Source organism: Esox lucius, chromosome 12, assembly GCF_011004845.1.
Source record: "Esox lucius isolate fEsoLuc1 chromosome 12, fEsoLuc1.pri, whole genome shotgun sequence".
NCBI classification, from domain to species: Eukaryota; Metazoa; Chordata; class Actinopteri; order Esociformes; family Esocidae; genus Esox; species Esox lucius.
The window spans coordinates 22578494-22606182 of NC_047580.1; the positions used below are offsets into that span (position 1 = coordinate 22578494).

Consider the following 27689-nt stretch of genomic DNA (forward strand, 5'->3'; position numbering starts at 1 on the left):
ATATTCATGTTGGTGAGATTGAGCGCCAATCTTAGTAAACATGCAATCTCAGTAAGCTAACTGTGACAATCCCTGCCCATCCTTATGAAACAGGAGGCCTATTTAATTAGGTTAAAAGATTCCCAATCTGAGTGAAAGAGCAATCAGTGAAAGGCAGATTATAGAGTCAGTCAGGGCCAGTGTGGCGTGGGCTCAGGTCTTCCCAGCCTAGCTAAATGCTACATGGCCTCTTTCCATATTTTATGTCTCTTCCTGTCAACCAATATCTTACATAATCATCTGTTCACTTCAATCTCTATCCCTTTCTCACTGGCATTTTGGCTGTTTTGAATGTTCCTGTGTCCGGTGGGCTGAGGTTGATCAGCTGGCCATCATGTTGTCCCTGTCTTTCCTTCACGGTTCCTGCATTACACTGGATTCCATGACAACATTTATTGTACCCATCTACCCTAACAACCTCTTGACAACTGCTTCTGGCTTCTCATCTCTGTCTTTTAATTAACTGTCTTACCTTGTGAAATTGTTCCAGGCGTTGTAAAATCTATCTGTGACCCTGGTAGCCCTGATCATTTGCTCCTGTTTTATAGTTTTGTATAGGGGTAAATGTTCCACAAACTACAGAATAGGTAATCAGCTTCTTCTTCTTCTATACGGTATTAAAGTAATTTGACAGTGAAAGCCTTTAGATTGCTTGCTACCACATGTTTAGCTCTAACACAAGTACAGCCAACTGGTAACAGGAAACATCAAATGTGTTTAAAATTAAATGCCCCCACTGGCAAAGGAGTGGGCGTCTTGATATTTGACAGAGTTGGGTTATAAGGTAAAATATCAGTTTGAAAATATCCAAAATTGAGCAGCAAAGAAGCTCAGGACTGCAACAATTCTGACACGGCAGCTCTGAGAGTGGAATAAATTGGTTGTGGCTCACATGCTCTGTGATGTCACAACAACCATGTCATGACTCTGGTAAGCCAACCCTATAGGGCCCACAGTGAGAGAAGACATGTGGCATGCCTGTCTGTCCACTGAGGAGCAGGAGATGATACGGAGACACTGTGGCTTCCTGCTCTTCTTTTAACAAACTCATCCACAAATAGGCTGCTCCCACAGAGACAGATAATTGGCGTGACATCTTGGGGGCACTAGCATGAGGAGGAGTCCATATTTTAATGCCAGCCCTCCACATGAAGAAGAGAGATACACGCCAATGGCACATTTTGTCCGGGCTGTGTTTAGAGGAACACTGAATCCAGTCAGGAATGAACTCAGAGGGGGTATCATTGTGGACTAAATGTCTCGATCTTTTATCAAAGGGTCTGATGTAAGGCTTGTTGACCCCTCTCCACATAAAGCTCTATTTTAGTCTCGTCATTATTACATTGTGGTGTTGTGGGTAGTCTAGCTAGGATATAAGGGCTTTTTGAGAGGTGTTTATCATATGAAAAATGAAGTATTGGCCGTAAAAAATAAATATTTTAAATACATTGCATTTATAAAATACATTTTACTGATTGATTGATCAATTAACTCCAGACTCTTCTCAACATCCCCTTAGTGAAATGATTGCATCCCGCTTTGACCAAGAGAACGTGGCCTTACTTATTCTACGCATGAATGTAGTATTTTATCATACTAACAGATATCCACAAGGGAGCATCATGGTGAAATGCAACCAGGCTCCAGGCTCTCCTGCCTTATTTCCATACTCCATGTGTGGCTGTGTCTCTGAACCAAAGCAAATCAATTCATTCTGACAGGCGAGGAAATCTAAGCTGGCACTTTGCAAATTACGTGACAGATTTTGCACACTTCGTCCTAGCTCCTCACAGATAGGACAGAAGGAATGGGGAGAGCTGGGTCAGCGTAATGGAATTGATGTTACACTATTTACAGTGCGTTGCCGTGACAGTCGGATGATCTGGAACTCCTACAAGGTCTCCAAAGTTGGATGATTTTTTTGATCAAAGTGGTGATATTAACTTTGCTGACCCGTCCCACCTCTGTTAATTCATTGTTCCAGTTCCTCAGTAGGTGTAGGGCAAGCGGGCAGTGCAGGTCAACTGTGACCAAAAAAATCCTGCCACGAAGAACAGTTTCTTTCCCTGTGCTGTAGCCCTCAGCACCCGGCCATCTGTTCAACAGAGACTAACAACACTGTGCATCAAGACACCTCCAGACTGTTAACTATATATCTGCACTAAACCGCACTCAAACCTCTGCTATCTACATGCATCTACAAATGTGCACATACTGGAACTGTAGATGTGTAAATTAGGATCAACAGTAAATTCATGTATATGATTTACCCATCCCCTCATATCCCGTTAGACCATAATGCTCATCACCTGCCGATGCTGTTTTTTTATTTATTTGTATGTCAACTTAATTGTAATTACATTTGCCTTCGTTGCACATCTATTCCACTTGTAACATACATAATACTTAATACTTGTTTTCTCTGACTCTGACACTGCTTGCTACATGTCTGGTTAGGACATTTTCAGTTGCTACATGTACACATCTACATCAGGAACCTCATTGCTTCTATTCCTGCATTTCAGTTGCACATGCACCTTCAATTTGCCTTCTTGCACATTTAGTATAGCCATTTGTACTTGCATTTGCCTTTATTTGCACATCTATACATCCCACTTGCAGCATACATTATACTGTCAAAGTGTTTGATTGTATACTTGTTATGTTAACCAAAGAACATCAGTTAATCCATTCACAGGAAGTCACATTCAGTCAAAGGGCGACAGTTGTCAACCAATGGGCTTGCAGTACTGTGTTGTGTATTCTGTCCTGCGATGTCTATAAAGTAGAGGGCAACCGGAAGTTTCTTTGAGATGAGATTGAAGTGTTTGCAAGACCGAGTAAGATCGACTCTGCAACATCATGAACAATAGACTATCAAATTCTACAATAAATAACTAAATGACTCTCTCCCTTGACGACCGGATACGTGATCATTATTTCACCACTATATAAACGGCTGATTTCTAACACTACTTAATACTTGTACATTTCGTCCCTCTTCCATTTGCACTTCTTTTGTTCAATGACAATAAAGTATTTTCTAATTTAATCTAACTTTGCTTATATGTATTATTTGCATATATGTATTATGTTTCCATATGTTGTCTATCACTACCAGCATCTGCTGAAATAAACAAACACATCTTCAGTACTGGCCTTTATCATTTTCTTACCAATTCTTCAATACTGTGTATGTGGTAGGGAGTGCTTGATTTTCAGTTTGTCAAATAAAGTACTGTGTCGTTAAAAAGGCAAACTATGATTGAAAACACAAAGTTGGTCACCAGAATGATGTTATACACCGATCAGGCATAACATTATGAAACGTGAAGTGAATAACATTGATTATCTTGTTATCATGGCACCTGTCAGTGGGTGGGAAATATTAGGCAGCAGTATTCTGTCCTCAAAGTAAATGTGTTAGAAGAAGGAAAAATGGGCAAGCGTAAGGATCTGAGCGACTTTGACAAGGGACAAATTGTGATGGCTAGATGACCATCAGAGCATCTCCAAAACTGCAGCCCTTGTGGGGTGTTCCTGGTCTGCAGGGGTCAGTACCTATCAAAAGTGGTCTAAGTAAGGAATAGTAGTGAACCGGTGACAGGGTCATGGGTGGCCAAGGCACATTGATGCCGTGATGAGTGAAGGCTGGCCCGTGTAGTCCGAACCAACAGACAAGCTACTGTAGCTCAAATTGCTGAAAAAGTTAAAGCTGGTACTGATAAAAAAAGTGTCAGAACACACAGTGCATCGCAGTTTGTTGTGTATGGGGCTGTATAGCTGCAGGCAACATGTCAGATGCTAGCTAGCAAATGGCGTCACTAGCCCACCACAACTACAGTGGATATAAAAAGTATGTGGTAAAATGCCAGGTTCTTGTGATGTAAAAGAACCTGACTTTTTATATTCACTGTATTCATCGTTCATGCACATGGGGGGCAACTTTTTGTCTTGCCACCCTACACCATAGCCCATTTCAAATAAGAGTACGGGAGATTGTTGTCACATGTAGCACACAGCCAGTACTTGCCAGAAATTCCTACAGTTCCTTTAATGTTGTTGTAGGCCTCTTGGAAGCCTCCCTGACCAGTTTTCTTCTAGTCTTTTCATCAATTTTGGAGGGAGATCCAGTTCTTGGTAATGTCTCTGTTGTGCCATATTTTCTCCACTTGATGATGACTGTCTTCACTGTGTTCCATGGTATATCTAATGCTTTGGAAATTATTTTGTACCCTTCTCCTGACTGATATTTTTCAACAATGAGATCCCTCTGATGCTTTGGAAGCTCTCTGCGAACCATGGCTTTTGCTCTGAGATGCAACTAAGAAAAGGTTCTGACATGATTTCTCTTTGTCTCATTCTTTTACATCACAAGAACCTGGCATTTTAACAGGGGTGTGTAGACTTTTATATCCACCGTATTATCACATAGTTGATAACAGAAATCACCCAAATGGCCCTGATCAAAAGTTTACATACCCTTGAATGTTTGGCCTTGTTACAGACACACAAGGTGACACACACAGGTGAAAATGGCAATTAAAGGTGAATTTCCCATGCCTGTGGCTTTTTAAATTGCAATCAGTGTATAAACAGTCAATGAGTTTGTTAGCTCTCACGTAGATGCACTGAGCAGGCTAGACACTGAGCTATGGGGAGCAGAAAAGAACTGTCAAAAGACCTGCATAACAAGGTAATGGAAAAGGATATAAAAAGATATCCAAAGCCTTGCAAATGCCAGTCAGCACTGTTCAATCACTTTCACAACCATAAGCACTATGTTTGGAGAGGGGTCAACAAGGCAGAATACCATCCCCACTGTGAAGCATGGTGGTGGCTCACTGATGTTTTGGGGGTGTGTGAGCTCTAAATGCACAGGGAATCTTGTGAAAATTGATTGCAAGATGAATGCAGCATGTTATCAAAACATACTGGCAGACAATATGCATTATTCTGCACGAAAGCTGCGCATGGTACGCTCTTGGACTTTCCAGCATGACAATGACCCTAAGTACAAGGCCAAGTTGACCCTCCAGTGGTTACAGCAGAAACATTTGAGGGTTCTGGGGTGACCATCACATTCTCCTGACCTTAATATCATTGAGACATTCTGGGGAGGCCGCAAACGTATGGTACATGCAAGACGATCAAAGCATGACCTGGAGGCATTTTGCCAAGACTATCCACCTGCAAGAATTTGGGGCCTCATAGACAACTATTACAAAAGACTGCACACTGTTATTGATGCTAATGGGGGCAATACACGGTATTAAGAACTAAGGGTATGCAGACTTTTGAACAGAGGTCAGTCCATTTTTTTCTTTGTTGCCATGTTTTGTTTTATGATTGTGCCATTCTGTTATGACCTACAGTTGAATGTGAATCCCATAAGTAATAAAAGACATGTGTTTTCCCTGCTCACTCATGTTTTCTTTACAAATGGTACATATATTACCAATTCTCCAAGGGTATGCAAACGTTTGAGCATGACTTTATGTTCGTTAGTCTTGCTACGCTATTACACATAGGGTGACAATATTCTGTTTTCTGTCCAACATTGGATTTCATTTCACACAGCTTCATCATAATCATGTCTGTAGCCTGCAGCAAAACGATTACAACTTAACCTAGCACATTATTGATTTGGATAACTTTCATTGAGGTGACATCATAAAGGTTTTCTGTGAATGTATTGACTAGGTCCTGTGCTGAGTAAGGGGAATTTCCAATGCTATAGGCTGACTTAAAAGATGTTTATATTATGCTGATATTTTGTATCTTTTGTGATATATTGACTCTTCTGAGGTGTCTTATGCCTATAATTTGCCAAGGAGGTTGTATTGTTCTTTTGGTTCCTATTCTGAAAGTTTGATCAATTGTGCATGAAGATTTAAATGTCTAACAAATGTATTTAGTGCTAACTTTATTGAAAAGTAATTTGTAATCTCTCATATTTTTACAGTTAAAAGTAAGCATCAAAGCTGTGCATCAACATAACAGAAGATTAACATTTGTTGGTCATATATCAAGTATATGCAAAATACATACATTGTAGTACAGTATATGCTTTACTATATTGTTTGTGGGCCTTCTGATAGACAGCTTATTAGTACTGGACTGGGTCCTGTATAAACTTATTAAGAAGTGCATAGAGGGAACAGCTTTTCAAAGACGAGAATGGCTAATTAGATTTTCTCAGAGCAGAATCTGGCAAGGAACAGGAACACAGCTTCTCCCCAGGTATTATGTCTCAACATCCTCCATTGTTCTCGTCTATCCTCAACTGTCCTAAAAATCCCTGTGTAGATGCACAAAACTTACAGTAAGAATGCACAGAGAATAATGTATCTTATCAAAAAAGACTATTGTGGAGAATAGAATATCTTGAGCAGTATATGTTAATCCAAAATGTTTTGACAAATTGACATAAGTTAAAGCTTCTGTTTAAGTGAGCCATAGCCATATTTATCAACATATCCAACAGTCTTCAACAATCACTTCAAAGCATATACAGCATGAAGCTTTTTAGAGTACATTGCAAAATTCTAGATGTGAGAATATTCTGGAATTTTAATGAATTACATGCTGCCTTATGAAGTAACTATGCTGAGAATGTTTGTGTTAGTAAGGCATTGGCAAGAAAAATGCAACAATGACTAATTTACTTTACAAACACTCAGGTATACTGAAGCATAAATCTATCTTGACTTTCAAAGGCTCTTGGTGCAATGTAATTAATGAGGGTCTGCTTGTCCCTTTGTAGGCATGTCAGGTCCACACTGGCTGCAGGTAGTTGTATAACTCCTATTGGAGAGGAAGATTCCTGGGATCAGTGCAAATAACCATTCCTCTATATCCTTTACAGTGTCTCACAAAAACACTGAGTGTTTTTGTGCTCAGGGAAAGGTCTTCAAAAAGCAGCCTAGCAAATCATTGCTTCTGTTAGTGAACAAGTGTAATAACTGTAGATCATTGACCACTAAAGGTTAATTAATCCTCAGTCATTTTGTAGAGGTAGGGCAGGCAATTGTAGAACCATGCAGTACGACTACTTAATTCTCTATGAACATGCGTGTCATGCCAGGGTTTCCTGAGCAACCAAAGGAGAGATTTGATAAGAGGAGAGATTTTGACCAGCGCTCAGCCATGGATAAAGATAAATCTATACTCATGTGCATAGCCAACTACTTCTTTGTATAGCCACTCAGATTGTGAGAGGGAGTTGGTCTGTTTAACAAGTTCAAGGTATCAGAAGGAGGGTTGTATTCTTTCTGTACATGACCCTGGGTGCACAAATCGGGATAATAAAGCCGTGGAGAGAAGCGGGCAGGCTACGCCATTCCTTGTCAAATTAGCCAACGTTCCGCATCACCCCTTTAAGGGAAAACAACTCTCCCTTTCTTATTCGCCAACTCGTCATCCCCAACATTATTAAAACAGTCATTTTTCCCCAACCAAAATGAGTGGTAACTGAACTGTTGAAGCCAAAAGTTGAAACCTTAACTATGTCGGACATCATCCTGAATCAGCGTCAGGCCAGTGCCCCAGGGAGAACCACCTGGCCCAGGGTTGCAAAATGGAGTGTCTGAACGCAGCCTGGATGCCAACCCTTGACAAGCCACACCTGCACCAAATCAGGCTTCATCTGCACCAAATCAGGGGAGGATAAAAGGGACCCAGAACAGCAGCTGTGTGTAGCAGAGAAAGAAGAAAGTGATGGCATACATGCAGAACCGCCGGCGGATGGTCACCCAGGTGATCCTGCCTCACCACTGGCTCTGGCAATGTATGAAGAAACTGGAAGTGTTGACCTATGATTGATTTTAGTGGCTACGGATGAAGGTTAAATAATAGAGAACCTACACAAATCAAGGGAGAAAATACGTTCTGTGTTTATTGGAATAATCCGGCAGAGTTGTCCTATTTCAATGACTGTCCAAAATGTTTTCACTGTAATGCTGGTTACAAGCTGATATATAGATTGAAGGGCGTGTCTACCTAGCAAAGATCCTGTTTCCAAGACGATAACCCCCCAGGCAGATGGTCAGTGTAAACATTCCTGTGGTCATCGGAACACAACCTACTGAAAGAGAGAATCTAAACACAGATGTTCCTGTTGCTCTCTTACCTAGGCTCATCTAACTTTCAATGAAACATACCTTCATAATACATTTAAAATATTTCATTATTATGCAGATTCCACACTTACTCGTTACTCTAAAAATGAGGCAAGGTATGAAGTGCTAGGAGATTAAAACAAGATCACCAGTTTGAGTTTTTTTTACTGGCCTCCCTTATTTTTTATTCTTTGAACCACCTCCTTTTCCAAGGATAACGACACTGAACCAGTTCTTCTCTGTATCATCCTGTGTGCCATCAGTCTAAATAAAGCATTGATTAGTGAAGTGGAATTCCACCAAATATATTCTCTATAAGCCCTTAATATATTTATGTTATAAACCATTTTCATGTTTTAACATCCATTAAAACCTTGCTTTATATAATACCCTTAAACCTGATCCAATCCCTAACCTTAACACTCAAACCTTTCCCTAATATTTGTTCTAAATCCAGCCCAAACCCTAAACTTAACCTTGGCAAGCATTTATTTGGTCTTTGATTGTGTGATGGTTGTATTACCCAGTCCAGGTGTTTACATTCAAATTTTACAGTGAAGCATACTGATCAGTCAGCATCACTGTTTATGCAAGCTGCTGAAACCTCCACCTCTCCTTCCCATCCTGACTCTGTAGGCCAGTAGTCCTTTGAAATGCTAATTGCATCCATCTACGATGTACAACTCAATTTTCAGAAGTCATGCAGAGATAATGTAGCAACAACATGGGACATGATGGACTAACATTCATGCAATTTTGCTACAGCTGTGCATGTGTCTACCTCTCTCACTAAAAGACTGCATCAATTATTCTCCAGCTATGCAGAAAGGGATAATAATGATGTGTCTTTATAAGGGATGTGGCAAAAATGTTTCTGATTACTCCTTAGTGCAAGTGAATCTTGTACAAAATGGTAGGTGTTTAACTTTAGCTATGGACTATCTGCTTTTTTGGCCAATCTACATCTACATTTACCCTAAGACTAGAAATGCTGAGATATTTGTCATGGTCTTATCCCATCAAGCATCATTAATGTTCCTCCCATTTCTCAGGAATGGACAGAAAGTTGTTTTTGTCAGTTCAATTTAAAACTGGAGATTACTCACACAGCAGGCAAATGGTGCAAGCTAACATTGCCCCTCTGTGTGTGTCAGGATTTATAAAACTGTTCAAAGCATGGAAAATGCAATCACATAAACAACCTATAAAACATTGATAAGTATTTCACTGAAAAATAATTTCACCTACATAGCATTTCCCAGGGACACAAAAAAGAATGATGCTTGACAGAAAACATAAAGTAACTTCTTTTTATGTAAGTGAAGGATTATTTGAAAATGGGCCATTGCAAGTTGTAGTAAACTTCGAATAGGTCAAATAAGTTATTGTCATTAGAACAATGGCCCACAGAGAGTGTCAGAACCTAAATGTTTTTTTGAAGCTAGGGTCAGGGTGACAGTGCAACAGGCTGTGTAGGTACGGTATGCCTTACATAAGGCCACATATGGGATTTGTGTTTTCAAACATATTGTGGAAACATGAAATATACCATAGAAAATTAAGGGGAGCACAAACTGCCCCAGATGATGAAAGGAAACATCTTTAGGCAGGGAATCCGGAACACACGCACACACAACACACACATCTGGCACCCCTAAGGCAAGCCTGCTGTTGCTTAATGAAACATGCCATCTTGTAACCCAGATTGTCCAGGGGACATTTCTTTTTCAGCCTAAATTCAATAAAACGACATAATAGAATCAGGAATGAATCAATGGCCTACATGTTGCAAATAATATTTGCATCTTCAAGGAGAAATGACCTGCTTACTGAGATATGTATGTAATAACTTTGAGAACTGACCACAGCAAAACAGCCAACTTTTATTAGATGCACCGTATAGGAAACAACAAGATGTCAGTGATTAGACCAGAAGAAATACAATTTCAGATATCTTGGATGCTTAAGTGCAATATCTGATTCCATGGCAGTTTTCAAATGCCTGCTTTTTGGATAACTGCCACCCTAGTGTGTAAAAGGTTAAATGTGCATTTTGTATTACAGCTGAACATCTATATTTAGATATGTTTTGTCTTTTTGTTAATGTATTGTTTCCTGATGAAGGCATTTCATAAAATGTTTATGTATCTCTGCTGGACATAATGCATTCCTATGGGATTTTACATAGTGACACGCAAAAGCCAAGTTTAAAGTTATATTTCTTAAAGGTTGCACAATATAACAGGGTTATTCGACTTTATATAGCATAAGAGTGAAATAGGGATAAATAAGAGTACAATAAGGCACATCACAAGCTACACACAATTTCCAGGTTTTTATTTTTTACCAAGGTGTCTTTGAGAGCTCTGCCCTGTATTACAACAATAAAAATACAAGAAATCACTTGTTCAAAAGAGGGAGCCAAAGCACATAGTACTGTTTAATCGGCATAAAAATTAAATGTACAATGTCTTACAGAGTTACAGATTTCATTACTATACAGTTTGAACAATATTGGACTGAAAAATGAATTCCATCAGTTCTAATTGCCTGGGTTCTGTCATTGTAATTTTGATACCAGAGGAAAGTTTCCTTGGCCAGGCCCAATGAAGACCACTAATTGTCAGTAAGATCCACTGTATTGAACACTTTCAACAGGTCAACAGAGCAACACTGCTTAATTTCTCACCCAAGAGAAGTTGCTATAATAGGACTGCGCCCTAGTCTGTATTTACAAATACCTTCAGGATTTTAGGAAGGAAACAGTTGATTGAGGTGTTTCCTCCACCATTTGAACAATCCTTCGCCGCGATGTTCCCTCAAGTTTATTCTTGTGGCCATATACACAGAAGTTGGCTTAACGTCTTTAACATTACTTGCAGTGCAAACAGGAAAAATAATGAATCTGGAGACAGACTTGGACTTGTATATGCTTGGCTATAATCTTGTGTCTGACAATTCATAGACAATTCTCTGTTTTCTTCCCCATTCTCATTCCGGGACAGACAGTAACACAAAATAAAATAATCAGTCCTTTTCTCTATTCAAACTGGTCACATTTGTGATGTTCATACTGCAAACAATTGCAACTCCTCACAGGTGAGTTAATTTACAACATTAAGATGAATCAACTGTGCAACAACAAATTCTAACTTTCTAGTAGGTGCCAATATTATTGGATTTTTAGGATTTCTTTGTGGAAATACCTAAGATTTAGTAAATAATTAGGATTTTGGGGTTTTGTTAAACTGCAAACCAAAGAAATGCATATAGTATGTGAATACAATTCAGTTTCAACAGTGTTCCAGAGGAAATAGTGCATTATTTGAATAGTGCCACTACTGTTTGCCATGACTATACTACTATAATTTTGTCAGGGAAAGCACTGTGTGTGTCTGCATATATAATAAAAGTTTTGCAAAGAAACAAAAAATAGCATGCACACAAACATAGTCAAAACCATTTAAAAACCATTCCCCTCACCCACAGCTTTTTGGTTGAATGCATTTATTGTTTTACAGTAAATATGCTGAAATTGATTTGAGAGTTGCCTTTCAGTCAGTATAACTTTATTCATGGAGTTGATCTGAAAGTGTAGATGTAGGACTACAACTTAACCAGTAGATGGCAAGGTGTAAGCCTGTTAAAATCACGGAAAATAAAATTATTTGATGTTGATACTGTGATTTTTGGATCTGATCCTGATTATTTTCTGACAAAAAAGTCTCATTAACAGCCAGATTGATATGATCCTGGGTAGCAAAATAAAAATTACAGGATCCAACTTATTCCCATCCCCAAAAGAGGACACCTGGACTTTGGAAGATTTGAATGAACTAATCATAAAAATTGGTTTATCTTTCAGGAATAAACACATCTTTCCATGCACATCCCAAATATATCATCATTCAGTATTTATGATGTTTATAGTAAAAAGAAGAGATCCTCTCTACTTTACATAAAGCACACCCATCTGTTTTTCTCTCACTCACACACGAGACCTAAACAAACACACATATATTTGTTTTAATATCCTAGTGTTTTTTTTCTCATAACCCTAAACCTACCCCTACTCTTACATTTAATCTAACCCTTATCTTGACTAAACCTTACCTGGTACTAATGCCTAACTATGATCCTAAATCTAAATCCTAATGCCTGAATCTAAAACCTACATCAATTCTAACTCTAATTGTCGCTTTTTAACCTCACTTCTAAACCAGAAAAAAAATACTTTTTGCTAGTGGCATCTAACTCTAAACCTTGTGGAGTGTCAGATTATACCATCTGTGTGGGACATTTGAGTGGTGTGTTCAGGAGTGTACCTCTGTGTATCTCTGCCAAGACAAAAAGAAATACAACAGCAACCCTGTGTTCAGTGCAGTGGTAACATACACAAGCAGAACTACTAAGAAGTCAATTTTCACCAACAACTAAAGGTATTCTATATTTAAATATCACTTGTTATATTCTCATATAAACACATAATAAATTCTCTCCCGTGTGTATATAATATATTGCCAAATGATGGTCATCGTATGGGCTACAGTTATTCCTGTGTGAAATACAGGTAGTCTTTGTTGTAAAGGACAGCCCACTCTTTATCAGGGACCTGTGTTACCCATGGCTGCATTGGTGTTTCTAGAATTTAAAGACACTTGGGGCTTAGCCAAGATGTAGCTGTACTCCTGACATGAAGAAATGAATCAAAATGCATTAATTTGTTGCACAGACCAGTGAAGGAATACATCTTTTTAGTTTGTTATTTTAAGATACATTTGTTTATGTATTCAGATTCATATAGGTACACTGAGTAGGAGATTCCAGTGAATAAAGCAATAAAACACATACTTGATCATTTAAGCCTCTCATATTGTAAATATGTATTTTATATAAGATACATTTAGTATTCAACAGATGTATTAAAGGTATTCTCTTAGTAGTAAAGTTGAAATATAGTAGTAATTTACTGCGTTAGTATACAATTTTAAAACTCTAAAATGACTGAAACAGGCAAAAATGACAATCATTGTATTGCATATACAAGACAAGATAAGTAAAGATTTTCTTAAGGTAACTCACATTGGCCCAACCCCAAGTTTGGGGACCCCTGGAATTGTTGCTTGCTTCTTGTTACTTCAGCTCTTCCTCAGCATGACAACAGAGTGCAACTCTATTGTCGGTCTTAGTACAAGACACCTCTCTGTAAAGCAAAGTATTAGGAACTTCTGGTAGCCACTTTTGGACATGGTGAAGTCCGGCTCTGTTTATGTTATTTTCTTAATTTCTTAATTCTTGCTGGCGAATATGGTCAGAGCACTTCCATGGGTTATTGCTATAGCAGTCTCTGCCAGCAGGTATGCTACCATGACATCTTATTATATGTGCTTACCAGCCTTGAATGGCGAAAAAAACAACAAATATTTCCACTTATCAAAAACTGTGTAATTTAGCCAACTGCAGGAAGGTGATAATAACTTGAGATTATATTCAATGTTTATAAACAATGCACTATTTTAATTTGCGTAATTTGCATAGTGTATATTAACCCCAAACCGTATCTCTTGAACTGTTTATAGAGATAAAATCAACTCTGGCTGACATGTTTAGGCTATCTCAAATTAAAATGATGAAACGTTTATGAACTCTGACTATAATAATTAGCCTAATTTGCATGATTAATGCTAATCATCCCTAAACGCCTATAACCGTTCAAGTTATTTCACATGTCAAGGCTATTCCCATCTTAAACTTGTTTTTCGAACATTTCTCTTAAACCTTTTTACGTAAAGAGAACAAACCAATTTTGTTCCAAATGTTTAGTGTATCCCAACTTATCCTTCTTAAACTTGTATGACAATGACTATGTTAATCACCGGTATTTGCATAATTACCGTTAATTTACCCTAAAACAGAATCTCTTGGGCCGTTGAAGCTAGAGGGATCAAACCAACACTGTTTCAAGTGGTTTGGCTATCCAAACTTCAAAGTAATACGCCTGGTTAATGTAAACAAGCAGGTAAGGACAACATTTACTTAGTAAACGTCTTTCTAGTTATTCGTGAACTGCTTCTCCAGTAGGGTTTTGCGTGTTTGGGAATTGACCACAGCAGGTGTCGCCATAACGTTTTTAAATAGCCGTTTGCTGGCATCCCGAAAAAACACCGCCAGCCATCCTTTTGTCGGCTGAGCCTCAATCCGAGCTGGGGTAGTTCGTTTCAGGTCTCACGTCAGGGTCTCTGACTGTGGGGCGACAGTGCTGATAAGTCCAGACCTCGGTGTCCTCATAGTAAAAACCCTGTCTGTAAGGCATAAATCATTACACAAACTCAAAATAAAAATAGTACATCAAAAACAGGGGCTATAGCCCCAGAAGCCCGGGCCTAACGACACCCCCACCTCTCATTTCATGTCTCAATGGACCAAACGCCGCAGCATCACCGCTCACCGGTTGCCACAGAACTGCATCTTCACTGCAAACGTGAATGAGCCACTGTAATGGGAAGTCTACGGCAGTGAGCCGGCGAGCTCCACTTTAGCCTCGTTTATCCTTCGACACTCAGGGGGAGGGGAAGGGGGGCAATACCGCGGACCAGTAAACGATGTTTATTCGATTCGTTTGAGAAGGACCTCCATTCTAAACCAGTGTGATATTTTAGACCAACGCGATTTTCTTCTTATCAGTCATATTACTGACTGACAAGATAAAACGGACATATCTTTCGGACATGTAGACCAACAGGATAGCAAGTATTGTGCGACCGACACCCATATAGAATTCAAGGATGAAATAAGGTAGGGTATTGAATGCTTGTCTCTATCTGTGTGAGAAATGTTCGATGTGCGAAATGTGGTCAATGTTGCAGTCGAGTTTAGCCTACATGGATTGACAGTGTGCTGGTTTTCTCATGTTCCGTTTAGTTGTCTACATTTCACGTAACTTTACGCTCCGTTAGGGAGTAATGTATGTTACCTGCAGTATGTAAATACATTTGCACGCCTGTACGTGTTGTCATTGCTTTTGTTGCCGAAACCATTCAGATCTTTACAATTGCCATGGATTTTGACGATTGATATGGTTAGGGTATACTGGAAGTGTGAGACAGTTGTGGTAATGGAGAGAGGTACTGACCTTTGGTGGTGATTATACAATTGTATCCAACTCAAGGCTATAACCTACTCAGGGAAATCATGAGAGTGTTTTTGTTTGGATGTCCTATAGCCTACAGTTATCACCGACGCCAGTTTGTCTCTACACTGATATATAAGTGCTTTGTAACACATAAACTAGTCGCAACTGAGCTGCCACCAACACTAAGGAGACAACATGTTAACATTGTCAGTGTTGAAGCATATTATCTTGAGCTATTTTAAAACATGTACATCATTTGCACATGCTACCCTACTCCAATTTGCTTGGATTGCAAATTCAGAATGCCATTGAGGATTGCTACAACTATTTATCTCACTTGTACATACATTATACCTAATACCTGTACATTTTCTGTACATTTGTGAATTTTCCACTGCACATTTAGAATTGCCATATGTAATGCATTTGCATTAAGTGCACACCTATACATTCCACTTGTACATACATATACTTAATACTTGTAAATACATATACTTAATACTTGTACATACATATACTTAATACTTGTAAATACATATACTTAATACTTGTACATACATATACTTAATACTTGTACATACATATACTTAATACTTACTACATTTTTCAGCACTTATATTTGCACTTCTGGTTAGATGCTAACTGCATTTCGTTGTACTGTACTTGTACTGTTCAATGACAATAAAGTTGAATCTAATCTAATAATTTTTTGTAATGTTAATAATTTGTTGTACAACACCTTACTGGGGGCATTTCTGGAAAAGGTTGAAGAATGTTTGATGTTTCAAGCTTTGATTATTGCAGAATTAGATACTTTCTCCTTTTGTGTTATTTTTTCTCTAAAGATTTCTGACACTTATGATGTTTCAAATTCTTACTAGTACAAAACATCTGGAGTATTTTAATCATGTTTGTAGAGTCGAAAAAACGAATTAAAAAACAATAAATTGAATGCAAACTATACATCAGTAGTACATTTAAAATATTATGTTTTCTTTGAGTGATTTTATTATTAATTAGTTTTACCATCTGAGTGCAATTAGTCCTTTGGCAGGATTGACTATTATGTGCAGGCAGGAAAATAGTTCATGCTTCAGATAGCATGTAGACAACATTTTACACTTGGAATGTATGTACATGCAACTGGCTAATGATATTAGGACAGTCAAGCCTCCATCAAGGTATTACGCCATAGCCTGGTTGCAGCTACTACTAGATTTGGTTTTAAAGAAAGTATCTTATTTGTTTGCTTAGCAGTCACAAAAAAATATTTAAAGCACACTTTTACAAGTCATACTCACATATGACAGCTCCAGTGAGTGTACAAGACGTGAACAAAAGCCTTGTAGAATCCCAACTCTTGAGTTTTCAGTTTCACGGGTAAGTGGCTGTAAGGTTACTGACTGAACAATCAAGGTTTATTTTTTGGTGATTTGTTCAATTTTACTAGTTTGTTGGACAGCCTGTCAGCAATGATTTATACAGCAAAGGTCTAGCGTTTTACCAATTATACTATGTATAATTACTATGTAGCAGACACTAGCTTAGTTGTTGGAGAATGAAATGTTGCCATATCAAATCCATAAACTGTCAAGGTAAAAAATTAAATGTTTTACTTTAAAAGCATTGGCACCTGTAAGGATTTGTACAATCAAAATCATAAAAACTTAAATCAGCATTCTGCAGTTTGGATTCAACTTTTTTTTATTACAGTACATCTCAGTCTTAAGGAACTGTATTATGGCCTTCCATGGCGTCCTGTTTTACTGGGGTATAGAAATGAAATAACACACATGTAAAATATTTTTTTCATCTACCATTGGAAAGGCGAATAAATCACAAATTAAATAAGACAAAATGTTGATGACATTCATAAGGCAGGCAGTGGGTACAATTAGATCAGCTCCATGCCAGCCGCCTATTTGGAAAGGTTGCCATAACAAGTCCTTAATTAAGAGCAACTGACAAAATTTAAGTCAATGGAGTGTGCTACATGGCATTGACACTTGGATTGGAATCAGGTACCATGCTCAGGAAATGAAAAATGTGCTCTTTGGCCATGCCCATGAGTGGTGGTTTTGGCACTGAAACTTGAGTAGGCAGAAAATAAGCTCATACCAACTGTACAGAATATTTGGTGGGGGTTCTGAATGTTATTGGACTGTTTACTTCCACTGGTCCTGAGTCCTTGTTTAGGCCTGCTGTATAACACATTCTTCAGTGTACCTGAAAACATTTGCCTCTGCCAGGTTGAAACTTGTGATACCAAGCACACATTGAAATCCCCAGAGAAATAATAGCCATCTCAGTCTCTGGACTTGAATGCATTGAATACCCAAATTGGATAGCCCATAAGCACAGAAGAAAAGATTTCAATGACCTGGAAAGATTATTTTTGAAGAAACAGTCTAAGATTCCTTCCAATATGTTCTCAAATTTAAACTAAAAAATATTAGGCTATTATCTTTGCAAGGGAGTGGTGCACCCAGTACGAAAAACAAGAGTGCCGATAATTTTGACATGCTATTTAACATCTCATGATTTGAGAAAAGTGTCATTTTCGATTATTCCCCTAAATTATTCAGATATATTTCACCTGTTGGAAAATTATAATACAGTTAATTACCAGTATACAGATGTATTTTGTGCACACTCTTAAACTAATACTTTGTTGAAGCACCTTTTAGTTTTTTTACAGCACTCAGTCTTTTTGGGTAGGAGTCTATTAGCATGGGACATCTCTTCTTTGCAAAAGTGCACCAAATCTGTCAGATTGCGAGGACATCTTCAGTGCACAGCCCTCTTCATATCACACCACAGAATACTTCTATATTTATACATTTTGTTGTGTTTTTAATTTTAGTGTTTTATCATTTATTTTTTATTATAAAATAAATGAGTATAATATACAGTAGACTTTCCTCAATGTGTTCACCTGACAGCGATGGTATTGAGGAGGTAACAGTGTGGCAGCCTAGTGGTGCTCAACTCTCCTCTGCACCCGGCTGGTGCTGGCAGGCCTTCGATGAGCTCTGGGCAACTGTTAGCCTTGATAGTTCTGGGACCACTAATCAGAGACCCGCTCTGACAACTCAGAAGGAAATGCGGCTTATGCATGTTTTAACTCTATGAAATAGTGCTGGCGTAATAACTGATTAATGTTTGAATGAATCGTTTGAACTTATTGTGAGTAGGTCATATCATGTCTGTAAGTCAGATAAAGAAGCTAGCTAAATTACCTCAATTACAATTGGGCTGAGCAATTTTCTAATTTGTTTTTCTTTCAACTACCGTACCTGCAGTTTCAGGCAAATGTAACATAAATCGAGCCAACACCATATACATAAAATGCTGTCTGTTGAGAAGTCACTGGAAGTTTGAAGGCTCCTCCATCAGGTTGAAGTGACACTAATTAAAACCTCCCTCTCTGCTGAAGGTTCTCTCTGCTTAGTCAGTGGAGTGCCAGTGTTCTATCTGCTGCCAGGGAGCCCACAGCACTGATGCAACTGCTAGTGGGCTTTAAGGAAACTTGAACTGGCGCTTAGCCAGAATGGTTATGATTATGAAACTGAGCTGGCTTGTATCCAGAAAGATGGGTGTTCTCTAGGCAGTTGTCTTTGGATGAATGCAGTTAAGAACAGTTTATTCCAAATAATGTTATCACTGACTCCTATGACTTTAGAGTGATAATTATAGGGACTAAGGTTTTATTAGCAATTGCTACATGTGACAGCATTGTTATTTACTATGAGATCCATGACCTTGAGTTTCACCTCTTTTCCTTCTGTTTATGGATATTCCATTCAACTTTATTGTGAGCTGCATTTAACCATAATGAATGAGCCTAGGGGCCATTTTTTAGAAATTGCAAAACAACTAAAAGCAAGGTTGCTATACAATAACGTGCCAGGACTTTCAAACAGAAGACAGAAAAAACTGTGTGTTGGGCTATCTACTTCTTAAGATACCCAGTCAAGTCTGTCAACGGTTGTTGAAGTGAAAAACAATTGTAATCCAATTTTTTCAACAAGGAAATGATGCATGAAAATATGGTGGGGCTGACTTCTGTTGACTGCGCTGCTTATTGGGGAAAGAGGAAAACAGAAGAGGAATGAGGGAACAGACACGGTCCCGATCTCAGTCTCACTAATGCAAAGAGCAAGTCATGTTCCTGTCTTCTCTCTCTGTCACATCATCCGGCAGACTCCCAACAGAGGGACTGTTTGCTAAGCTGCTGGGCAATCTAATTGTATCGAGAGACAGAGCAACGATGTCATGACTCACAAAGCGTTTAGCCTTGAACCGTGCACGGCCATGTATCTCTTCTCATGTCCTCTAACCAGAACTATTACATACAGTACAAGTGACAATCTTTATCCTGAACTTTGAAAAACAGATTTTATATGCATTTCTCCATGTGCTATATACTTAAATCAATGAATCAATGAATCCATTCGCCTTGATTTGAGTACTTTTTGCTGTATCTACAAATCTGAATATGTTTTTGCAATACCTACATATCTGGCTGCTTTCAGGAGTACAGTAACATTTATAGTGGGTGTTGGTGGGCTGATGGTACACAGGGGTTTGACAGGACAGAGCCTCTCTCCTCCTGTGGCCCTACATGGTGTCACTGGCTACGTCCACTGTTTGGCCTCGCCAAAGTTACTGTGTAATGTGACACTCGTATGGTCCCGGGATTGCTAAATTCTCTGCGCTGTTATGAATACTGATGCATGAAGCGCACTTCGTCATAACAAGGCTTGCCTGCCGTGTGGCGGCACCACCTCAATGCTTAACTCTTCAGGTCTTTTCTGGATGTCTTGACATAAACGTGTCCGACCATGAACATGTCTCTCACAACCTGCAGTTTCTAGACCCTTGATCCAATGTGTTTTTCCAGCAGTTTTTTGTTGTTCAACAAACGTTTGGAAGCCAATTGAAATTATGAATCTGTAGGAGGGAGAAGCACTGTGCTGGAGGATTGACAGGTCAGACTTTGAGGACATTCTCAGCTAAGATTCTTTATTTTTTCCGATGCGTTTCAGGGTCCCATCAGTTTTGTGCATTTCAATCACCTAATTTAATGGTTTGTTTGAGTCAATATCCTTGTCGGGAAAACTCCATGGTCATGCTATCTGTTTGCGCTGTCGCTCCTTCATTTTCAAGAAGACGGTCTCTTATCTAGCTATGCACCAGCGCTCCACTCCCTAAAACCATTGGATAAAGGAGACTCAAAAGTGGTGTAATTTAATCTTGGAGAGTTGTTCCCTCTGAAGCATGATGACCTTCCAGATGTCCCTGTCTATACGTCCCTTGTAAGAGCTGATGAAGTGGATGAGGCGAGGTGATTGAGGGCTGGGCTGCTCGCTCCGTTGACACTGTAGCACCCTGTCCCTGTGACGTTCTCTGCTGAGTCAATGACATCTCCTGCCAGCAGGGTAGTGGATAGTACAACAATCCTCTTGTCCTTCAGCATTCTGTTCACTTTCCGGCACTCTCCTCCATTCAAGACTCGGCAGTCTGTTCACTGCGTCAAAGAAATAGAAAAGAAAACGGCCTGGAAAAAATGGCATACTTAATACACTAGCTATCTGCTTGTCTCATTGTCAACTGCAAGTCACAGGGACCTCTACTTGTCGTTAACTCAGACCCTGTTTATTCATAGCTTTCTACTTTAAATTCAGTGTCTACTTTTTAACTTAAGTGGAAATAGCTTTCCTATGTCTTAGCTGTTATCTTGCCCGTTGTGTCCTGTCTGTCTCCAGTATGTCCCTGCTGCCTCTCTACTCTGGCAGAATGGGTCCTCTGACACAGATTTGCATGTTGAGTTGAACATCATTCACAAAGGACGATTAATCAGCAGCAGAGCAATTAATGAGTCTGTGTCCCTGGGTGATTCATTCACGTCTCCTGCATCCAACACTGCGAAGACACTGGACCAGCTGTTAGTTACATTTAGTGTGTATTCGTAATATTTACTCAACTTTGAATGAATAATTATGTTTTTCTGAGGCTGTACTTTACAATTTCATGCAAGCGGATTATAAAAATTATTATTTCAAATAGAACTGTTAGTTATTCATGCACTGGTTCACATTTTATTTAGTTAACTTATAGTCAGCCATATTAGAAAGTCTGCTAGGTAAATCATTTACAGTTACAGCACTGTTAAGGAAGCAAACGAACCAAGAGTGCAAACCCTCCAAGCAAAGCACTTCATTACATTATAGATATGTTGTTTGTTAGGAAGAGAGGCAGCAATAGTGGGAGAAAAAATCCAGTACTGTGGATGAGTTCTGCAGGGCTGTTTCCTACAGTTATTCTCTTTGATTTCTCCATTGCTGGGTGATTGTGTGTCTCTGGATCTTCTGCAGACAATATGTTGTTATAGAAAGCTGAAACACACGCACACACACAAAGTAACATTAATCAGTGACTTTAAACATGCTAAACAAGAAAAATTCCATATCCATGACTTCTTAGCAAAGACTACTTGTTTGAGGTAAACCACACAGGGGTTCTCAACCAGGCTTCTGTATATGTATATATCCCAGGGATTTACCTTGGACATGTACTGTATACAGACTTTCTCTGGGGCTCCCTTGCTGCGCTTGAGTTCACCAATACGTTCACTCAATACTAGCCTCTAATGCTGTGGATAGAATTCACCCCACATGATCAGTTAAGCGATGTCAGTCGATAAACACATACACTAGGTCTACAGTTCGATTTACCGAAATGAAAAACAATACGAGCCAAACAACTTGACACAAATTGTGAACTAGAAGCTTGGATAGAAAATGTTCTGCTCAAAAGGCATCTATTAACATTAAACAATATAGGCTGCTGAGTCCAGTGACATTCCATGAGGTCTGTGCACATCTCTTTACGTAGTGCTGGATGTGATATATTTCACTGGAGACTGGGCACAACTGAGTGAAATCACGAGGACCCATAGTGGTGGCATGCCTTTACATTTTCTGCGTACTTTCACACGTCATTTCAGCGCAGCTGGAATCCGTCAATAGAACAGGAAATTAGCAGCCAAGCCTCTTGGTAGGTTAACTTGACTTGTTACAAAATTACAGAAACAAGTTGGAAAAAAGTAAACTGACAAAAAATGTTGCTATGTTTAAAAACATTTTTATTCTCTGTTGAATTAAAGTAGGCCAATAAATATGAAAATGTTAAGGGGCTGGTTCAAGTATTACCTGAATGAAACATTTTCTGTTGGCCTAAATATCATACCATCCAATTAAAAATTATTTTGAGGTGTTTCTTATGTTTATTCTACTAAACATTTTAGTTGAGTAACTTAACAAAACATAGAGCTGTGGAATTAGCTATAATTTTATGTTGGGGCTACTAACAATACATTCTTAATTAGTCTAGTTAAAATTATCTTTGTCATCATAATTAAGATTCAACTACCTGAAGTATTTTTAATTTGCAACCAAACCAGTGCAATTATTTTATGTAATTGTGAGTAGTTTTTTTCATAATGCGGGAATTTTTCCACACAAGTGCTATGCACTTAATAAGTATTCTACACAAGTCTATGAACAAACAACAAAGATGACACATCCAGAAGATGTCCAGGGGCTTTCAACAACCAACATTTCAGATTAAGTTATCTTGTGCATGGGCCAACAGAAACTATATATAATTAGATGAGGCTACACACACAGACCAAAATGTATCTGTTCTTATTTGTTCTCTAGGTGTCTCATTACAGACCATTCACAGACAGTGTGTGTGACATATGCCATATGCCTTGTGTCTTCATTCTCAGGTCGCACCTGACTGCTGACATCAGATCCCTGGTGGAGTGCCAAGAACTGTATCAACCTTGTTTTGTCAAACACACCGTCTCTAATAGGGATTCAGTTAGATTAACTATGGTGGCTCTCAAAAGTATTCACTCCCCCTGGAGTTCAACACATTTTATTGTGTTTTTACAAGATTTAATTAGGAGGTTTTGCCACTGATCAGCAAAAAAGAATCCATAATGTCAAAGTGAAAAATGTAATCTACAAATTGTTCTAAATGAATGACAGACACAAACAAGATAATAATTGATTGCATAAGTACTCACCCCTTTCAGTTACATTTTGGTAGAGGCACCTTTGGCAGCAATTACAGCCATTAGTCTATTTCAATGTCTTCTGGTTTTACACATCTGGACACTAGAGTTTTTGCCCCTTCTTTTTGAAAAATTTATTATGCTCCGTCTAGTAGGATGAGGACCTTAACAGCAATTTTCAACTGTTTCCACATATTCTCAGTTGGACTGCAGTCTGGGCTTTGACTGGGCCACGCCAGGACTTTGATCTCTTTGTTTTTAAGCCGCTGTAGTGAGTTTTGGCTGTATAATTAGGGTCACTGTCTTGCTAGGAAAATAATCTCCCAATTCTAAGGTCTCAAGCAGACTTCAGCAGGGTTTCTTCCAGGATTTCTCTATACTTTGCTGCATCCATTTTGCCCTCTATCTTCACAGGCCCTGACACCGAGAAGCATCCTCATAGCATGTTGCGGCTACCACCATGGTCACAGCTTGCACCAAACATAGCACTTAGCATTAAGGTCAAAAAGCAATATTTTGTGCTCATCAGACTATATAATCTTATTCCATATCTCAGAGACTCCCACATGCCTTCTGGAAAACTCTTGTCAAGATTTAATATGAGTTGTTTTCTTTTTGTCATTCTGCAGTATATCCTACAGCAGGGGTATTCAAATCAGCTGGTTTTCGGTTCTACCTTATCATATATTGGACCCACCTGGTGTTTTAGGTCTGTATAAGTCCCTGATTACAGGGTTGCAATGAAAAAATGGAGTAGAACCTGCTTTCAATGGCCAGATTTGAATACCTCTGGCCTACCGTGTCTCCCAGCTCAGACTGTAACCAACCATTGGTAGCACCACAGCTCATTTAGGCGTGTCATAGCAAAGGGGGTGAATACTAATGCAAGCAATTTTTTTACACTAAAATGTGGAGAAGTCCAGTGGAGGTGAATACTTTTCAGTGTATAGTCATGCCACACTACAGTTGCACTTATTCATTGGAAAATTGGTTTTCATGAAAATTCTTAATGTCGGTTGCTTTATTCTTTGTATGTATCATCATTCTTGAATTGCGCCAGTTTATGATGTCCCTTGACTTCTGATTTAAAAATGTTTAAATAATAAACTATTATTTCTTACACAATATACCAGATATGTAAGACCTTGACACTCTAGTTGTATTCATTATAGAATTTCTCTTTTTTCCCTGTCTAACAATTTCTCATAGCTATTTCATTCACTGTATTTAAATGTACTGCACTATTTGTTGAAATCTTGTAGAAATGGGAAATATATTTAGCCTGAGAGCTGCAGTTAGCTAGCCCATGTTGGTTCATTCGAACCACTGTCACAGAATTGTTGGGTCAAAATTTTGAGTCTTGTATGGTGACATAAATTTACATGGCTATCTATTGTTTTTGCAGAGGAGGTTTTTTAATAGTTAATTAGTAATCATATGCTAAAATCTGATATTTCAAGGCAATGTGCGGTATAGTGGATTCACTACAAAAACAGGTGCACATTGATTTCTAGGGTACATTTTCCAATTGAAGTAATTAAGCTGTCATGCTTGTCTATCTAGAATGAGGAGATCTACTTTCAAACTGCCATCCCCAAGTGCAGGTGTTCTTTGAAAACAACCCATACCCTGGTGTAGTCTTAGTTCTACTGATAACACGTTACAATATTTCTACTCAACAGAGATCACCTTAAGAACCTACTTGGGAACATTGGTATGCCGTCGCCTTGATTTTCTCTTCTTATCCCTAATCCCAAAGCTCATCGAACTGAAAGTGCTTTGCATAGTGTAATTAAACAGGCAAGGAAAAGCCTATTTTACTCACACACAGTTCTCCCCGCTCAGTTAGAGAAGCGTTGGGTTGATCATTGTCCATGAAACCTATGGTGGAGTTTTTGACTAGGAGTCAAGAAATCCTCTTCCCCTTCCTGAACCACTAGATTAAGTCAAACTTGAGTATGAGGGTTGAAAATCACACCCAAAGCTTCAATTTGACTTAATCCTGTCTTTGAAGGACTTTAAGGTCTTACGCAATGAAATGAACATCAATGTGTTAGTTGAAGATACATTTTAATATGAATACATTTTCCATGAACAGTAAACTTTTGGAAGGCAGGAAGTGTCAGTATGAACTGTCCCAAAGAGTGACGGTGGCTCATGGAAATGTTCCCCGCTGCATTTACATCTCACTGGCTTTATGGGCTGTTGATTGATATACATTTGTAGAGTTATAGGTGTGATGTCGCTGCGAGACTCCAGATGATATTCATAGGTTGTCACTGAGGCCTCTCTGCATGTCCTGCTGCTTGAGATTGGATCAGGAGGCATGCAAAGGCTGAGGAAAGTCACTTACATGCTAACACAGCTGCAGCCTATGGAAAGCATTAAGACCCTTTGATTTCCTCCACATTTTGTTGTATGATTGATACATTTTTGAACTGCTTACATAAATATTGTTTGCTACCAATCTACACACGATACTCCATCATGACACAGTATCCCATCATGTGAAAACCCGCTTTAGAAAATGTCATCCTGGAGATGTCTCTTGTACTTGGTTGGAGTCCACCTGCGGCAAATTAAATTCCAGGACATGACACAAATCTAAGAAAAAGCAATCACTAAAGTCTAAGCAACTTTCTGTAGACCTCAGAGAACTGTGATGAGGCATAAACGGATGAAGGTTATAAAAAATTACAAAAGCAATTTTAGAAAGTTCCCAGGAATACATTGGTCTCCATCATGGTGAAATGGAAGAAGTCTGGAACCACCAAGAATCATCAAAATATTAGGCATTTGAAAGCGAAGTGCTACACCTGGCAAAAACAAGGTACCACTCAGCACCAGGCTAATACCATCCCTACAGTGAAGCATGGTGGTGGGAGAATCTTGCTTTGGGGATGCTCCTCAGTGGCAGAGACTGTTAGACTAGTCAGGATTGAGGGAAGGATGAACAAAGCAAAAGGTCCTTTTTGCCGAGAGGTCCTGGAAGATAACCCAATTCAGAAAGCACAGGATCTCAGACTTGGGCAAAGAGTCATCTTTGTAATGAACACCGAGACCGGAGTGGTGTGGATCCAATTGCAGAAGTGCAGGTAGTTTCAGTAACCAGGAGATCAGTCCTCGAAGGCGAAGGCACAGGCAGGAATTGACAGAGAGGAGAAAACAAGAAGCAGGCAGGCAGGTCAGGATTCCGGGTGATCAGTCCGGAAAGGCAACAGTACAGGCAGGGATAGACGATAAGAGAATCCAGGGGCAGGCAGATAGGTTGGAATTCCGGGTGATCAGTCCGCGAGGGCAACAATACAGGCAGGGTTAGGCGGGAGGAGAATCCAAGGGGCAGGTAGACAGGTCAGGACGCAGGTTTCTGGATAAGGTGATAGGACGGGAACGGGAAGGAAGAAAGAAAGAAAGAAAGAAAGAAAACAACAGGCTGGGAGTCAAAAAAGCAAATACCTACAAAGGCTTGGCAGGTCCACTACGAGCAATACCTCACACTGGAATGGAGGCAGAGCCCAGGTTAAATAGGGAAGGAAACTGGACACAGGTGTTTAGTATGCTGGTGATTGGGATCTGGATTGCTGGATGCGTTCATGCGTATCGGGGAGTGGGAGCGTAACGGTGGTAGGTGAGGAACGTGACGGGGAGGAGTTGGAACCGGAATGGCGTGAGAACCTCACAATTGTTCATCACAACAACCTGAAGAACATAGTAAAGACAACTCTTGATTGGCTTTGGGACCAGTCTGTGAATGTCCTTGAGTGGACCAACTACAACCCCACTGAACATCTGTCTTCAATCTGACTGAGTTTGAGATGATCTATAAGAATGGCAGAAACTCCCCAAATCCAGGTGTGCAAAGCCAGTTGCGGTAGACCTAAGATGACTCAAAGTTCACTGCCAAAAAATGATATTTTTTTAATTTCAATAAAATGACACATATTTTTAGAAATGTGTTTTAGCTTTGTCATTATGTGGTATTATGTTCAGATTTATTGTAAAATTAAATGTGAACATAAGAATTTAATCAATTAGAAATTAAGTCAATAACACAACAGAAGTTTAGGGGTCTGAATACATACCAAAGTTACAGTTAAATAATGAATATGGGCTTAATATGCAATCTCTTAGCTTTAATTTAAGGGTATTCACATCCAAATTGGAAGAAGGGTTATATAATTACAGCTCTTTAATATGTAGCTCCTTTTTTTTCAAGGGACCAAAAGTCATTAGACAATTGACTCAAAAGCTGTTTCATGAACAGGTGTGGGCTTTTCCTTCATTATTTCTTTATGAGTTAAGCAGGTAAAAG

The 27689-nt window shown here is 39.0% G+C and overlaps 1 protein-coding gene and 1 long non-coding RNA gene across 3 annotated transcripts in view; one reads left to right on the forward strand and one right to left on the reverse strand.

The window, feature by feature from the left end:
* The first annotated feature begins 14619 nt into the window (after positions 1 to 14619).
* Positions 14620 to 27689, forward strand: part of dlgap4a (discs, large (Drosophila) homolog-associated protein 4a) — a 102273-nt gene continuing 89203 nt past the window's right edge. The window contains exon 1 of one of the 2 annotated variants that reach the window (XM_034295916.1): positions 14620 to 14954. The gene's annotated coding sequence lies outside the window, so the exon portion shown is untranslated. The remainder of the gene's footprint in view (positions 14955 to 27689) is intronic. The other variant, XM_010891449.4, reaches the window with a different exon arrangement.
* Positions 25495 to 26864, reverse strand: LOC105022760. Its single transcript, XR_828920.1, has 3 exons — positions 26834 to 26864; positions 25824 to 25946; positions 25495 to 25712 (listed from the first exon to the last, which is right to left on the reverse strand). It is a non-coding gene; the product is annotated as an uncharacterized LOC105022760 (long non-coding RNA).